Raw genomic sequence first — 17,824 nt, 5'->3', positions numbered from 1 at the left:
AGGAGGAAATAGCCGGCGGGAGCGCGCGCCAAACTTCACGGAAGGTCGAGCCGAGGCGAGAGGCTATTAGCTTAAAAACAACCAACGGCGTTTATTAAAAAAAAACAACAATTTAAACATTTTAGTTAAAATCTCGGTAAAGCAATATAATTTAAAATTGGTCAATCCCGAGGCACCGAGAGGAGGTTATATCGCCCCCAAGAGGAGAAGCGTCTGCTCTACCGTACGGGCCCCGAGAAAGTAGAGCAACGGACCAAGAGGATGCTAGCTAGTTACAAACATGTCAGTATGTCATTAAGACTGGTTTATTTTTGAAAATACTCTTATCAATTAAAAAAAAATATCCACATTCAATACTGATAGTTTCTATATAACATAATGTACAATATGAAAGCTCTAGCTTGCTTGAATGTAGCAGCAGAGGAAAGATATTCTAGGAAAATTAAGGTTTCTAGCAGCATACAGATAATACACAATGTACTTATCAAACATATTGCACGCATTTGCATACATACAACTGGTCACTTAGCAGGAAAAAATATAGTGTAGTACAGTGATCAAGCCCTGACAATCAAGCAATCTATCAAACTTAAATTTTAAACAGGGTTCTTGACAGAATGCTATTGAGAATGCTTAGATAAAAACACTTAAAACGCACATGAAAGTTAAGCCCACTAAATTACTTTACTTAAAGCTAGTACAACAACAGAACGTCATGGAAATGGCGATACCAATGTTATACCGGATTCAATGAAAACAAAGGAATGAGCTAAGAATAAGTTGGAATATAGGGTGTAATGGACCCTAATTGCTGCAAAATATGCTTCATTTGCTCTGAATGGCAGCAAGAATAAATATATGAACTGTTAATATTTACTCATATTTTCCATTCTTTCGGTGTCTCAAAGTTACCCTGATAGTTTTCATCCAAGACTATTCTCTTCTTGCTGTCAGCTCGACATGACAAACCTGTTGCTTCAGGTCTACTTATTGCATGTGAAAGTACATCTTAGCCACCATTTAGCTGCCTGAATGGTTGCTCACAACTTTTGAGCCCTGTGGGGAAAGGCTGGAGGCCAAACAAAGGAGTTATTCAGACACTGATGTACACTTCTTGTTTCAGAACACTCTAGTTACACAGGTTTCCCGTGAATTTAAGGACTTTGAGACTTTGGCAAAGCTATGATATGTCAACTTTTTACTGGCCAGAAAACCTTAAATTCAGGGTATGTCAGCCAAAGAGATTCGCTTTCACAAATGCGTTGCGTGAGATTAATCTTGTTGAGCTCAAATTTCCGTTTTAAAACCTCAACAGAAAAACACGTCTATCCTGATAAATAGAGTTTTTCCGAGATAATCCATATGACTCGTAGCGTCCGGTACGTAAGACCCACTTTCCAGTACTTCACTACACCCCGGACAGCCCAAATGAACCTGCACACAAAGGCAGTATCTTGAGTAAGTGGTAATGATTCATGGAGAGGCTGGTATGTATTGACTTTTAAATTTATAAGCTCCCTAAGCACCTCAGGACAGAAACAACCCAGTTGCACTGTACTGAGGGAACGCGTCATATCCCCGAAATTCATCAATTCACACAAATTTAACTGATGAGCTATACCACAGAGGCCGAAGTGATGTGAATTAATATCGTCAAATAATAACTCTTTCATGACTAGATCAATAGAGGACTCTCCAGTGCATAGATCAGACAGAGAGGAATTATTAAAAACCAAAGAATTCATCCATTATAAATAGTGAATTTCTTTCAGGATAAATTACCGAAACAGCAGTGGGAGGAGAGTGCATGAAAAAAGTCCAAGGTCAAACACAGAAAATCCACAAATCAAGATAACCAAATCTACAAGGTCTTAAACCAAAGCAAACCTCCGAAAGCACAGTCCTGCATTTTAGGCACACTGATGAGGAATAAATGCTAGACCGAAACACAGAAGGAGGAACTGGCAACGGATCGAGGGAAGAGTAACGAGACACTGTTCAAACACACACAAACGCACACAGAGAAAACTTAAGAATACTGACGAACACCTGACAAGTTTTCAGCTGAGAGGTGTGGAGAAACCCAAGAAAGACAGTAAATCGAGGGACAATTAACAGCAGTTGACGAGATAAGAGGGGAAAAGCCGCAAGCTTATAAGGCAGAAGGAACATGGTATAGGTCATTCCCGAAAGGGTCCTTTTATGCTCACCACACACTGATAGCAAGGTGATTTTCAGAAGTGTGGAAAAAACTCCATAATTGTTAAACATATATTAAGACCAAAAATATATAAATTCAAAAAAAGCACATTTGCACAGGATTGAACTTCTTCCTGGGATAGTGGGGATCTTGAGTCTCGAGCATTTTTATTTTGGGTAACAGTTTCAGATCCCCTGTAATATAATTGCAATTCCACAAAAAAAGGAAGTCACTACTGTGTCCTCCCAAAGACACCCTATTACTCACCCCGGGATGGGTCCGGGGATTGCTGCCCTAAAACTGGTCCCATCACGGAGGCCCAAAGCGTGAAATGTGGAGATGGTGCATGAGCGTTAAAAAGGGAAACTGTCACGGCCCAACTAAGGAACTCTTCACTTTTTATTACCATGCAAAGCGATGCAAAAAATTGAGCTATTATCCATAGTGTGGCACAATTATACTCTCTAGCTGGGATGTCAGGCTCTGCTCTGCACACCTGAATGAATAGTTCAGTGACACGGACGTTGTCACGGGCCGTTTAGGTCCATCCCATTACCCCCATGTGTCATTTTTGTCAATGTAATTCAGGCATAACATTATGCAAACATGATTCATTGGGAGAATGAGGAAAAGAGAGAAAAATATGACATGCTCTGTGTGTCTGTCAGTGTGTGTTTTGGGTCAGCGTCATTTGCCAAAGTAGAAGCGATGATCATTTCAATGTCATGATTCATCTCTTCATCAAAATACATACTGTATTAACACACGGGGAGAGGCACCTGTTAAATAGTTACACTGTAAAAAAGCATACTTAATAGTCAAGTGCTAAGATATTTGAATAATACCATTACATCACATTACAGCCTTTTGGCAGACGCTTTTATCCAAAGCGACTTACAAGAAGTGCAATCCAGTCACTGAAGATTCAAAGTATCAGTAGTCGGGAGTCAGAAGTGATCACTCAACCAAATAGCCATCTCAAAAACATATACATACATATTTTTTTTTTGGGGGGGGGGGGCAAAGTGTGATTAGAAGGGTAGTATTGATGAAGATGTATGTTTTCAACTCATGGTGAAAGATGGGCAGCGACCCCGCTGTTCTGACATTTTTCGGGAGTTCGTTCCACCACTGAGAAGAGCCGAGACCGGTTCGATCGGGGGCTCGGAGTGATGGGGTGGACGGTCGCCCAGAGGTGGCAGATCGGAGGGGACGGGAAGGGACATGTGGTTTAAGATGGGGCCCGATAGGCGAGCACCAGGGACTTGAACTTGATGCGGGCGGCTATCGGAGGCACGTGTAGGGACATGAATAGGGGAGTTGTGTGGGAGAATTTGGGACGGTTGAACACCAGGCGGGCTGCCGCTTTCTGAATAAGCTCCAGAGGCCTGATGGACCGGCAAGGAGGGAGTTGCAGTCGTCCGGACAAGAGATGATTAGAGCCTGGATGAGTATCTGCGCTGTATCCCCTGTAAGGAATCCGCGGATCTTCCTGATGTTGTAGAGGAGGAATCTGCAGGAACGTGCGACCTCTGCGATGTTCACTGAGAATGACAGTTGGTTATCCAGGATCACATCCAGGTTTATCGCAATTGTGGTCGGCGTTAGGGACAACCTTTCCCCTGGAGAAAGAGCAGCTCAGTCTTGTCTAGGTCGAGCTTCAGTCGCCATCCAATCTGAGATGTCGGACAGGCAAGCTGCAATTCGGGTCGCCGCCTGTGTGTCCGACGGAGGGAAGGACAGGATCGGTTGTGTGTCGTCGGCATAGCAGTTGTAAGAGAAGTCACGTGAGCGAATGACAGAACCAAGCGATGTTGTGTACTGGAAAAAGACGAGAGGCCTAGAACCGACCCTTGCGGAGCAAAAAAAACATAAAATTTTGCTGTCTCACCACTTCATCGAACTTTTTCTCAGAAAAAAGTTGATCTTAAGATGATAAGAATAATCTTTTACACGTAACTTTAACTGCCGGAAAAAGTCCAACCGGAGTCCACTTTCTCTGTGGAAGATATAACCAAAGCCGCGACCGCACTCTTGTTTGAATAAACACATCTTCTATATGGAAATTACCCACCTACTCGGAACATTTCAACCGGTCGGACGATTAGATGGGACCACAAATGTACACAGAAGCCTCTATAGTGTGAGCAGTTAGAACACAATGAGTCTGTTGGCACAGAACTGTTCTAATTTACCAAAGTTTGTTACTCTCGTACAGGCACAGTGCCCTAATCCATGTCGTGCTGCTTCAAACAGATTTGGCTGGATTACTGCAACTTTTGTGTTTAGTGAGTGATAACATGAATGAACGTGTTAGTGCGGTTAATAAGGGTCTGTTTTTTTCTTCGCATAAAAGCCAGTGCAACGCTGCGCTTGAGCGAATAAAGAGCCCGTCCTTGTTAAATCCAAATTCCTTAACTTGTAATTGCCTCTAGCGATTCTAGTTGACCACAATACTGTATGAATTCAGACATTTTTTTAATCCAGATTTTATTCATCTCCTCTCACCGTCTTTGCTTTTTTTTTTTCCAAGTGTAGGATATCCCGCCGTCCAGTCGTTTCTCATCGTCACGGTGACCAAGCGGGTAGAGGCTGATCTGGCTGACTTGTCTCAGGACAGGTAGGTGGGTAGGTGGCGGGTGATCCTCAAGGCGTGGGGAAAAAACTAAGCAGGCGAGTAAACTGGTTGTTTAATTAACGTCCCGCGCCGGCTAGAATACCAGTTTCTCACTTTGCTGGAATGGAGTTCGTAGAGGAAATGAAAATCAGTCTTTGGTTTACAGACAATTCTGTAATAACAATCACATTAGAATAATTCTGAGATTTTTAATTTTTTTATCCTGTGAATATAGGCTCTCAATATTTCTACCTTTCCCGCGGATTATTTGCAATAAAAAAAACAGGAGGCGTCTTAATTCAAGAATCCTTTTCGTTTGCCTTCGTTTGCCTAAAATACGCGATAATTCAGCCCATGAGCTTCAGCGGCATAATGTCGCCGTCACTTACTCCATTACTGAAATTGTTGGTCCGCGATACTGACACATTAATATTTAACAATGTTTCACAGTCGATACTACAGCCACATGCTGAAGAAGAGACAACACTTAGCAGCCATTATATCACCAAACAATTCTAGTCACAGGGATTCAGAAATTTTTCAAATGTTTCTGAGAAAAATGGGACGTATTTCCAAACTGGCTCTCATAACACTGTGCAAATAACGGTCAAACTGATTTGGTGGTATCAGATTGATGTCGAAATGTGGTTTATCTCTGCAAAAAGCCGGTCTCGCTCGGCACGCAGATTATCTTTGAGCAATGGCCGGAAATATTTGGGTGCCGACCTTGACATCCGACCACTACATTCTTTTAAGTTCATATTTGAAATCCGAGTGGATGTTTGAGCCAAATGTAATAAAATTCCCTCCAGGTGTCCCTGAGATATTGCGTTCACGGGAACAGGATCGACGTGAGGTCAGAGTCACCTTGAGGGGGTCGGACGACTGAAAAACAAAATACCCGCCCTGCCCGTGGACGCTGCCGCTGTAGAGGTGTGAATGAAAAACCAACACTGTCGTTCTTACTTTTAACATATTTTGGTCTTTTCTTTCCAAAAAAAAAAACACCTTCTATTTTTGTTTTGTGAAGCAAATAGCGGCCAAATGTTGAATCCCGTTACTTCTATTAACAGTAAAAGCTTGATCGCGCACACAAGTAATTTAAAATAATATCAGAATGCGTTTGCTTTTTTTTCCTGAACTTGATCTATCATTGAACCAACACAATAATAGCGATCTAAAAACTATTCTAAACACTACTTATAAAGGAAATCTTTTTTTTTTTTTTTTTTTTAAGCAGACTCAGAGAACAGAGCAAAGAGTAGTGACAAATACAGCCACTTTCTCTAAAAGTCCTCAATCAGACTTTCGGTAAATACACGCAAATACAATAAGTCTAGACATTATTAATCAGATTTGAAGTGTCTGCGGATGTATTGAGTCGTCCAAATATTGTCGTAGCAACTGGACTTGTTCAGTATTTGAAAACATCTCGCTTTTCTTCCTGCACAGGCTTCTTCTGTTAGGATTAAGATTCAAAAGTGGCAGTTTTAACCACCACTAGATGTCAGTATTTGTTTTTACTAGTAAACTTTAATCATGTGCTTATTGAAAGAAAGAGAGAGAGAGGGAGAGAGAAAGAGAGAGAGAGAGAGAGAGAGAGAGAGAGAAAGAGAGAGAGATTTTTGGAAAGAAGATCTTGGGAAGTTTTGTCCGATCGGGGAAAGAGGAAGGACGGCCCGGACAGTGTGAGAAAAGTGAGTGGTAAGTCATTTTCCCCTTTCTTTAACTGTTCGTAATCAATAATGACTACAGTAAATAAAAACACACTCCTGTTTCCGACTGCTCCTTTTACTACCTCCCACCTTTTCTCTCTGTGAATCTCTCCCCACCCGCACACGTTGCACAGATGTGAGCGACCTTGTTAAAAAGATTTTTACTTTGATAAATGGGGAGATTATGTGGGCTGCAGTTGTCTTAGTAGGAGGGATAAACAATATCCAGGGTACTTTTATCTTCAGTGAACTGGTACGGGGGAAGGTCGCACTTGGTCGACTTCAAGATGTGATTACACGACTCACACTAACGGTCCAACGTTCGGGGGTGGGGTTGCCCAGAAACTCCTCATTATTGTCTTAAATTATGTCACTTAACAGTTACTGTCTACAAAAAAATTAAAAAAAAAGGAAGAGAGAAAGTCTTGCTGTGCTGGGCCGTATAGAAATGCAGCAAGTGAACTCTGATTGGCTGAGGAATGTTTCCCCTGGACCTCAATGAAAGACAGAAATAAACTCGTGGAGCAGAACAACATTGCAGAATACCAACCATTCCTTAACTTATTCCCTCCCTAAATGTTTTTTTTTTTTTTTTTTTTCTGGAGGAGTTTCAGAAACCTTGTGGGCCTCATTGACTTCGAAAAGCTCTGACTGGCAGAGCAATTCACCGTCTTACAATGCGGCCTTATGTTGGCTTTGCGATGGTCCTTAATTCTCCCAAATGAAGTTGCTCCATTTTACATAAGGTGCATTAAAATTAAATGTAACTTTAATGAGGGAAGCGCAACTGTCTTTTTGGGAGACATCCATCGGGAAAACGCCCACAGCAACGGGTCTGTCGGGGGATTTAAGACCAGCTTGATTTTTTTTGGGACGTCTTTCTTCTCGGTGCATCTGTGAGAACTGTAAAAAAAAAAAAACCTGTCTAAACTACATCGAGAGAGCGTTAGATTTAGATGTCGGTCTCAGAAAAAGGAGCCGTGACTCTTAGCAGTCTTAGTTTTGGAAATATGTTGTATAATGAACGCTTGTGGACAAACTGGCGACTGAAAAGGTCGTGATGCAACGCTACTCTGTGTCAACAGGAAGTGCTTGGCTGCCGTGATATTTTGGGTTCAGGCTGTTGAATTCATATTTACCGCAGGGTGGTTTATAAGGCCAACATGCGGCGTGACAAATCATAAAATAAACCTCCATAATTAAACACCTGGAAAATGACAACGTCTTGGTGGACAGATGCAGGCTGATCTATCAATGCTAAATGCTACGCTAAAACATAGCCGCAATGAAAATAACAGGTAGCTAGTTTGTGTACCGTTTAAAAAAAAAACAGCATTAAAAAGGCAGCTGTCACATTAATTTCTTCTTTGACAAATTGGGTTTGTGATAAGAATCAGTTCAGCGATTATGAGTTATCTTGGAGTTTGAGCAACAAACTCAGAACCAATGAAATCCGCCAAAGAGGGAACATACATAATGCCTGGCTGTGCTTCACAACAGCTGCTGCCTGCTGCTCGTGACACGTCCCGCTCGGCAACAGACCTGCTTGACACATTCCAGGATGTGCACGTAGACACCAAAGGGACGGATGCAGCTTCCTATTCCCGTGTCCTCCCACGTTTCATCAACTCCGGTAGGAACTGATGAGCTGAAGGTATCTGGACAGTCGGCAGCTGACTCTTGTTTACGTTCAAACTGCCAGTCGGAGCCGGGACGGAAGCAACCCCCGCCGCTAATGTTACACCGGGCTCTGCGTTTTTCCTGTATGGTGCTCTTTTGACGCGAGCGGGGAAAATATGTTTGGTTGCGGAGCTTTTGAGAAATTTCTTTAATCATCGCAGTTGGTGCCGTTCGTTCAAAAACATCTCCGCGGCTGACTTCTAGGCCTCTCAAGGTGTGGCGACTCTCTGGATAATTGCCCCCTGAACACCGGCTCTGCTTTATTCAGACTAAACAGGGCGACATTGTGCTGCCACCTGCAGGTCTTTCTCTTCGACCCTTTTTTCATCCTCGACTGCGTCAGTGTTCTCCCGTACCACTGAGTCTGAGCGCTGTGGAGGCGAGAAAAAGCGGAAAAATCTGCAAATAATTGTTTTGCTGTTGAGATAATGACCGTTATTGTGATAATTCAACGGCCGATTCGGATCCCTCGCTTTCGTCACGGAGATGGATGAATATCGGCGCGAAAGTCACCCCGTCTACATGTAGAGATTGTGACCGCGTGGTGTGCAAAACTAAAATGTCAACCTTTGTGAAGAACAGTAACATTGTTTTGAAGGTAGTGATTGGTGATGTACATGCAAGATTAAAAAAATGTTCAACCCTCTCCCTGTAATTTTAACTGAATACGCTCGATGATAACATGAAACGTAAAATACATCTCAAACAGAGATTGTTAAAAATAACATTTTGGACATTTTATTTTAGGTTAAATCTGTAAAACACTACTGGATTTTCATAGAGGAAACATTTCCCCCTCTTCTCTTCTCCCGGAACAGCGAAGGGAATTTCAAATGCACTTAAAGTAAGTGGGGGGATATTCGGCGTCTCCGATCTGCTTGTCTGACATGATCCCGTGAAAAGCGACTGACGTCTTTTCCACCACAAAAAAAAAAAAAACGCCATTGTAGCTTCGTAGTCCCCGCTGGATGTCCGTCCGCAAATACTGCTCACTCGCTATTTATTCCTCCTCGTTTTTTAAGCTTCGCGCACATGTTGTGTTTGGATATGCCGGCTTGATATTCATGAATTGACGTCTTCCTTTTAGCAGGCGCACAAAAAAGTAGCTGCTGATTTGTTAAGTGCAGTGATGTGAAGTACACACACACACACACACACACGCCAGAGTTCTGTGCCCCTAAAATAGTTGACATTTTATCCTTTTCACACACATCAAAATACCATTACATCCCAGTCTTATAGGATCATAAAAGAGCCGTCCGTGCTTGATTTATTGGCCGAACACGCAAAGTACACGCGTCGAGATGAAAAGGGAAATAAAAAGCAAGAGGCTGCGGCTTTTTTTTTCGCTTTCAATCCGTCCGTTAAAAATGTGAGGTACCGACTTTCCCTCCTCCAATCTGAAGGGTCTATTTTGTCTCCTTGTCAAGAGCTCCCCGAGATGTAAGAGCCGAGAGAAAAACCACAAGCCATAACCGCAATCTTTCACTGTCGCTGACTCTTGGTCTCACACCCAGTTTAACACGGTTTCCCTTGGTTACATTGCTTCATGTTTGCTTTCCCTCTCGCACCCTTTAACTCAATCTGTCCACTGTTTTTTTTTGGTTTTTTTTTCCCCCTTCCAGCGTACACATGCAGCCATTTATTCTATTTAATGTTTTGTTTAGGCTTCTCAGCACTGGCTAAAAATAGAAGCCAGCATTCTCATGCTGCATTGTTCTTTTTTAGCTCTTTTACTGGTCTTTACATAAACCAGTCATTTCGCATTGACTTGGGAGTGTTTTAACATGCCGGCGACCCACAAAAACAATCCCTGTAAATTTCTTTGGAGGTTTTCATTACGGCTCCTCAGATGTCTCACAAAGCCGTCTCTGAGCCGCTCCGTCGGCGCGGTAACCGAATCTCGTAGCGACAGCGTGATGCTCATTTATATTCATTTTTGCCGGTTTGACTCAAGGCCAGTCTTTAGTGATCTTAATTGATTTCGCCTAACTTTATAGAGGCCGGCTCCCTAAACAGAGATCAAGGTATAGCTTCAGAGAGGAAATCAATTTCCATGACTTTAAAATGGAGAGCGCCTGTCAGCGAGATTTGCGGCACAATTCTTTCAGAAAGTTTCCGAGCCCCATAAGGTGTGGCGGTGTGCAAAGGAAAAACGGGGAATTCGACAATCTGTCAAAAAAAACAAAACAAAAACACCCGATCAAATATTGATCACAGGCCCTTTTGTTTGTTTCCCTCATCGCAAACTCAAAATATCAAGTCATAAAAAGCGCCGATCCTCTCGGACGCAGTCTTTGGTGTATTTTACAAGATCTGTTTGTTGTCGCGAGATCCTTCGGTCCGCTCGCGTGGTTTTTGCCCGTTCCACTAAATTACCCAACCATTTTAGTGTTAACACCGTCGACGGCATTGTGTCCGGCTCTCTTGCATTTGTGAAACGGTGTCGGCGTGCTGCGTCTTCTCATCTCATCTAATTTGTCCAATTTTCTCTCTTAACCCACCTGACTTGTCTTTCTACATAGAGGCTATTTTTCTGGAAAAAAAACAGCATCTACTAAATGTTGCACATCGTGTAAATGTGTCAGGAGTCATTATCTGAGACTGTTAAAATGTAAAATTGCGCCCCCAGCTTACTTTTTTCGCCCCATTACCGGCATTATTAATATAGCTCACTGAAACATTTACTCAGAAATGTCATCGGGTTCCTGCAGACTGACTTTGGAGTCTCAAGGTTCACTTTACTCATCCGTTAAAAAAAAAAACATGGAAATCACCGTGCCCCCGTCTTCAAGGATGGCTTTAGATGTGCAAGACGATTCATAAAAATCAGCAAACAAGGATGTATGTATTCCAATTTACGTCCTTGTTGTGCGTTTTCTGCCTGAGAGCTGCGGAGGGAGAATATGGTAAATAACGCGCAGCAGACCCTCTGACAGAACGAGAGAGAGGCGGACAGCGCAGTACCAACATGTCAGCAAGACGATGCCGCGCAGTTAGTACGAGTTTGAGGGGAAAAAAAAAAAAAAAAACAGTCTCGCTTATGGAGATGTGAGGAAGCAGCAGGTTGGGACAAATCTGCACATCGGCTTGTAATATTATATTACACCTTGAGCACTCTTCAAACCAGCTCTCCCTCCATAAAATCCTTATTTCGATTGTATAACATCCTCCTGCCACAGTGTTGAAACTATCGTAATTTCCGGCTTATTGAGCACACCTGAATATAAGCTGCACCGGGTAAAAATTGATAAATATATGTGTTCATATATAGGCCGCGTTTGTGTATAACCCGCATATTTACACAGAAATATGTTGACCATAAACTTTTTTTTAATCTTTTTAATCACACACATACTGTTAACATCCACAAATACCGTACTGGAAATGATTAACAATAAATAACACAAGGAAAAAGTCTATCCATCCATTTTCTATCCCCGCTTTGTCTATCCCGGCTTTGCTGGGCACTAAAACCGTGAAAGTCGTTTTCTTCGGTGTCGGAATTGAACGGCCTCAGAATTTCAAGGAAATTGATCCGATGTGACGAGGCTAAATGTTTTGGCGGCATTAAAAAAAAAAAAAAAAAAAAAATCCATAAATTAGTCGCATCATTGTTTAAAGCGTGTGAAAAAAGTAGCGGTTTATAATCCGGAAATTGCACTACACATTTTTGCGAAAATTGAAAAAAAAAAAAAAAAAAAAAAAATCGCTAGTAATCAAACTGTCGCAGCCACACGAAGGCAAAGAGCGGCTGCAGTGCAGCTGTAAGATCTTCAAGTGCTTTGTCCACCAAGGCAACATCAAGACCTTATTTCAAACCCTGATCTAACAATTTTGACAGACGGAGGAACTCCTTTGTACTCGGGTCTATTCGCTCGAGCCTGTGGGACTCCAAATCTTTTTGTTTGATGGCTGATGCTCACACCCCTTCACATAAAACACTTTGCTTAAAGAGGTGATTTTCGTCGGCGATGCTTTCAGATTGTTTCCGTCGGTTGTGCAGGGGAATAAATACAGAGACGCGTCTTTGTCTGTTTAGATATTTAGTAGTAGACGTTCAGTCCGACAACTGCTCTTGGGATGGCGCTTGACACTGTGGAGTGGTTTTGAATGCTCATAGTGTTAAAAGTACTTTTAATAACAATGCGATGAGTGAGAACCAAGCATCATTCATTCATTATCTACAGGACTGTCTCAGAAAATTAGAATATTGTGATAAAAATCTTTATCTTCTGTAATGCAATTAAAAAAACAAAAATTACTTTTTCATGATATTCTAATATTTTTGAGATAAAAAAATTTGAATATTGTGATAAAAATCTTTATCTTCTGTAATGCAATTAAAAAAACAAAAATTACTTTTTCATGATATTCTAATATTTTGAGATAGGAGTTTTTGAGTTTTCTGAAGATGTAAGCCATAATCAGCAATCTTAAAATAATAGAAGGCTTGCAATATTTCAGTTGATTTGTAATGATCACAATATTATGATTTTCTGAGACAGTTCTGTACATAAAATTCCATCAGAGAATGTCATATTTTCTCTTTGCTAACTTTGGGGTTCATGGTCTTATAATATTTTATAATTATTAGGTATTGTGCTTTTTTTTTTGCTCCTCTCTAATCAAATCACTGTATCAGTCATGTGAATGTATCACCAGTCAGGATTAGTAGCCTTCTGCCATTTGTTTTGTCACTCCGCTGAAAAAAAAAAAAAATAAAATTATCATTCTGGTAATGTTTCTTCAGCGAGGAAGAAGCAGACCACGATGGCCAGAATAAAACAAACATTCTCGAGAAAGCGTCTTCGAGAACCTAAAAGTGCGACAGTGCATACATTTGCAGTTTTCTGCCCACCATGGTGGGCCCACCAAAACAAGGTAAAAATTTGGACTTAGTGTTACTTCTAGGTGATGATTTTACTGGTTCGGCCAGCTTGACAACAAATTAGGCCGTATGCATCATGTAGACCAGGGGTGTCAAACTCAAATACACACAAAACTGGGACAAACTCGCGACCCAACATTGACATTTATAGAAAAAAAATCTTCCTCCAGATATAACAATGAACCTTTTCATATGGACCCAAAACAAGTTTTGCTTAAAAACTAAATATGGAACAAAATAGCTTAATACTATACAATGTATAACTTAATATAGCACACATACAAAATTCTGTTTTCTGCCTAAGTAGCAGGGCGCTACTATTAGCATAAGGTCGCTATGACTACTGTACACAGAGGAGAGGGCGTTTATTTTCATGCCGAAACATCAGGAGAAGATTCTTGGATTTGTAGAATTAGCGATACATGCACTGTACATGCACTTTAATAGTCATTTGGTATGGCTTTGCGGGCCAAATATAATTACAGTGCGGGCCAAAAAATGGCCCGCGGGCCGGAGTTTGACCCCTATGATATAGACATATAACCATCCTCTCATTCATTTATGGACATATAGAGACAGACAACCAATTGCTCCTTCATTCAAGCATCATAAAGAAAAAAAAATTATATAACATACAACCATTCACTCTCTCATTTACACATCTCGACAATTTTCCTGCGTTTTTACAGATCATCCCCTTACAGATAGGAACCAGGAACCTTCTTGCCGTGGATTCCTTACAGCTGCGCCGCTGTGCCTCCACATCATAATTCATGATGAACATCGTCTTATAATATTTTAATGCTAAAATGCTAGACTGTTGATTCTCAGCTTCGCAATTTGCCGCATGTCATCGTTCCTTTCTTACGTGGCGAAAAATGTGTCACCAGCTTTTCTTTTTCTCTCCCCTAAACAGTAGTCTTAAGATTACATAAGGCTTTTCTTTGGTGGCACTTGAAACCTTAACTTCATTCTATTCACCCTGGAACGCAGACACACACACACACACACACACTCCAAAACACATCTAGGAGTGAGACTTAACACACACACACACACATGCACGTACACACTTCCTTGGTGCTGTCAGACATTGAGATTCTCAACCTGTCAGCAGGCTGGCATGGGACTCGGAAAAAAAAAAAAAAGATCGTAAAGATTGAGCGATATATTGTTTGATTCTAAAACCAGGAGAAATAAACTGACGGTATTATGGAAAGCTGTGGGAGAGGTTTATATTTTTTTCTCATTTCTTTTTCCGTAAACCAGACTTAATTAGAAGGAGCAACGCTCGGTCTGGGAAGACAGTTGTATTAAATCTTGGGTCGCTCTGATGGATTACTACAAACATTTTGGTTTATACTTTTAGAGTTACGCATTTGAATTATATAGATATTTACTCGGTTAAAAGATGCGCTATCAGGCTGCGCTATTCAACACACCGGATGCGGCCGTAGCGGCCACTTGGCCATCTTGATGGATGGATAACGTTGAATAAACAACAGCGCTTGTTTATGGTGAAACTATTCCACCTCCAACAATCCCGAATTGGTAAATATTCAGATGTGTGTGAACATCGGGGAAAGTTGTCAAGTTCATAATTTGTATTCAAGATTTCTATGACTGAAAAAGAAACAAAAAGATAACAATTTAGGAGGTGTTGTTTAATATGACAATTACAGATGATATTGGACACACAATAATAGTTTGGGTTCAAGCTATTCCCGCTTTTGTGATTGATTGAGTTAACCCGACGCTGCTAACTGTTACATTTAAAATGACTTAACTGGTATTTTAGTATTGTATTGTATATTGTTTAGAATTGTGCGCTTGGGTTCTAGCTGTCCACTTCTTGATAAGCGTTAAAACGAAACAAAGAAATCAGAAGAAGAGCAGAAAAAAAAAACACATGTATGACAAGGGTGGTTGTTTCAGCTTACAAATCCTGTCATGTTGTTTTCTTTTTTTTTTTTTCCCGCCGCTCTGCCGTTACCAGGCAGCCGTGCGCGTAGTGCACTCCGCGGCTCCTTCAAAGCGTAGATTTGAGAAGTAAAAGTCTATGCTGTGCCTCTCTCAAGACTTCCCACCACATCAAAAGATACTTTGTACTTGTGTTTTGTGGGCGATCTGTCCCCTGACCTACATAGGCCCCCTTTTCTTCCCTCCGATCTCATGTTTTGCTTGGACGACCGCAACGGAGAGGAAAATACGATACCGTGATCCCCCGCTTATCGGCAGACGCTTCGACAATTTAGTTTTAAAAGGACCCCAAGTTACTGAGACATTAATGTCCTATTTGATCAATATTTGTAGAAGCTACATAAAAATGACAAGGTCTCACAAGGTATCTTAGTCTGTTTAAAAGGGTAAAAAAAAAATGCGTCCGTTGCCGTTTACGACCTGGGCTCTGTCTCGTTCTTTGCAAAAACTGTATCATCTGTGCAACCAGCACAGGGGTCAAAATTAACTTCAAAATGCACGAATAGGTAAGAGTCGGGAAAAGTTGCGGGTATGTGTGCAGCAACTGCGATGCTATGCTAACAAAGAAAGAGCGAGCATCTCCACATTTTGTCATTGGCTGGTCACTGTAGACCTGGGGTGGGTAAACTTTTAGGCTCAGAGGCCGCATTGACTTTTAAAATTTGACAGATGGGCTAGGTCAGCACAAGATACGCTACATTTAAAAAAAAAAAGCATTTGTTAACAGCACATATCAGACTCGTCTGACATCTGCTTTGAAAATAAAACCAGCTTGGTTTTGAAGGCTCTGATGTTCGCTTGCGTTTCATGCACGAATCGGTTTTTCCCTTGTCGCTTCAGGTCCAGCTCATTCATGTGTGCCAGTATGTCCACAGTAAAGGCTAAATCTCAAAGCCAATATGACCCATTCAGCTCAGGAAATGTCTCAAGTGTTCTCAAGTAGCTCTAAAAATCAAATTATCTCCTGTTTGAGCTCCCACATTCATTGATCCAATCATTCACATCAAGTTTGAATTCTGTACCAATATTTGGCGGGCCGGATTAAAAAGACCAATGGGCCGGATGCGGCCCGCGGGCCGTAGTTTGCCCAACCCCTGCTGTAGACTTAGCAGCTGCTGTGTTGACTGACCAGGTGACTCAAGATTCAAGGTGTTTACAATCATGTGTATCGTGTGAAAATCTGTTTCTCTGTACAAAGAAATTTTTACTTTGCTTCCCACAGTGCATTTAGACATGTATTGATAATAGCCAGCATGCTACGGTGAGCAAACAGGTCTGCCACAGAGGCCGCCATGTTGGCTAGGAGTCAGCTTCGCCGGTCTTTTCGTCATCAGATGCTACTTCTGCTGTAGCGGCTTGTTGACATCCTCGAAGGATGTCCTATGGTGTTTCTTTGAGCGGGCTACACTCGTTTCCCCTTTTTGTACGGTTGTGAAAGAAATCACAGTGTTTGGCTGTGGTGTCCGTTTAAAACTAGCGGCGCTGTTAGCTCTTTCAGCAGCTTACCTCGCTGAACGCGATTCGTAAATCAATTCGTCGAGAAGCGGCGAGAAGTCAGTGGATCCTTAGGAAGTTGTGTGAGTCTACAAGCAATTTCCCATTCCTTTCTTCCCCGCCTGTCCCTAGAAAATCTGTGTAGACTAGCATTAGTCCTTTTGTTTCCCCTTCAATTTTTGACATTACTACCATTTACACCAAGGGGGCTCACACTTTTTCAGCATACTTATAAAATGACCAAGTCAAAATAATCTACCCACAACAAAAATGCAAAACATTCTTTATGCATACAATGTATGTTGATGTACCTCGCATAACCGCATGAGCCAATATTGCTCGACACAAAATAATGTACATTTTTGTCATGACCCAAGTTCACTCTGATGACTTGCACTGAATTGAATCATTGTCCGGACAGTAGCTGCTTCCAGCCGGCCTTATTATCAATGACGTGACTCACCCGGAACGATGCTTCGGTCGCGGTTTCTGCTTTTGAAGTACGTTGCGTGAAAAGTGACCCGGGATTTCAGTTCCTTCACCGTTCTCTTTCTCAGCTCGCTTTTCGGCCGGATGTCCGTGTTGTACTTTCCACCAACGGTCCAAAAAAGCCGTTCCACATGACCCTTCTTCGGTATTGCGATAGTTGACCGGCAGATGAGGCGAACGCATATGAAAATGACAAGTTTTTGTCTTCTCACTTAGTCTGGCTCCCCCTCTTATTTTATACCCTTTCTTAAGTTTAAGAGAAAAAAACGAGGGCTAAAATTTGGTGGTAACTTTTTGCTGTACTTTGCGCCGTTGTTTGTGCACCCGCAATGACCTCAGTGTCAGAAAAAATCAGAAGTCATCTGACTGGCTGCCCTGTATATCAATCGAGAGACAGGATGGACGATAGCCTGACGTCTATTTTTTTTAATGCAATACGATCTACCGGTATTACCCTTGCGATCGACTGGTAGATCGCGATCGACGTATTGAGCACCCCTGATTTACACCATACTGTACTAAGCAAAAGTTAACAATAGCGGAAAGTTAACACGAGTTAACATCTTGATACATTTTCTACCATGCACGTGCTGCGCTAGAAAAACAAAAGTGCCCCCCCAGGGTCAAAATATGTGTTATAAATTGCAATATTCAGAGAAATAACAATTATTTTTGCTAGAAAAATAATTTTTTGCTAGAACACATTCTAGTATAGGACCAAGAGTAACACGTATTTATTCATATTAGTCTTCCCAAGC

General features: G+C 41.6%; 1 protein-coding gene across 7 annotated transcripts in view; it reads left to right on the top strand.

Annotated features, from left to right (window-relative positions):
* The first annotated feature begins 6,425 nt into the window (after positions 1–6,425).
* The window catches only part of tspan4a (tetraspanin 4a), a 160,962-nt gene continuing 149,563 nt past the window's right edge, over positions 6,426–17,824 (top strand). The window contains exons 1-2 of one of the 7 annotated variants that reach the window (XM_086144062.1): positions 6,426–6,521; positions 8,033–8,165. The gene's annotated coding sequence lies outside the window, so the exon portion shown is untranslated. Of the gene's footprint in view, positions 6,522–8,032; positions 8,187–17,824 lie in introns of all 7 variants that reach the window. The other 6 variants (XM_086144061.1, XM_086144059.1, XM_086144060.1 and 3 more) reach the window with 6 other exon arrangements.

Source organism: Fistularia commersonii, chromosome 3 (assembly GCF_037954325.1).
Source record: "Fistularia commersonii isolate RoL2024-O1a breed Wild chromosome 3, RoL_Fcom_v1.0, whole genome shotgun sequence".
Taxonomy (NCBI): domain Eukaryota; kingdom Metazoa; phylum Chordata; class Actinopteri; order Syngnathiformes; family Fistulariidae; genus Fistularia; species Fistularia commersonii.
The sequence above is the reverse complement of the archived record's forward strand: the minus strand, read 5'-3'. Positions and strand labels throughout refer to the sequence as shown.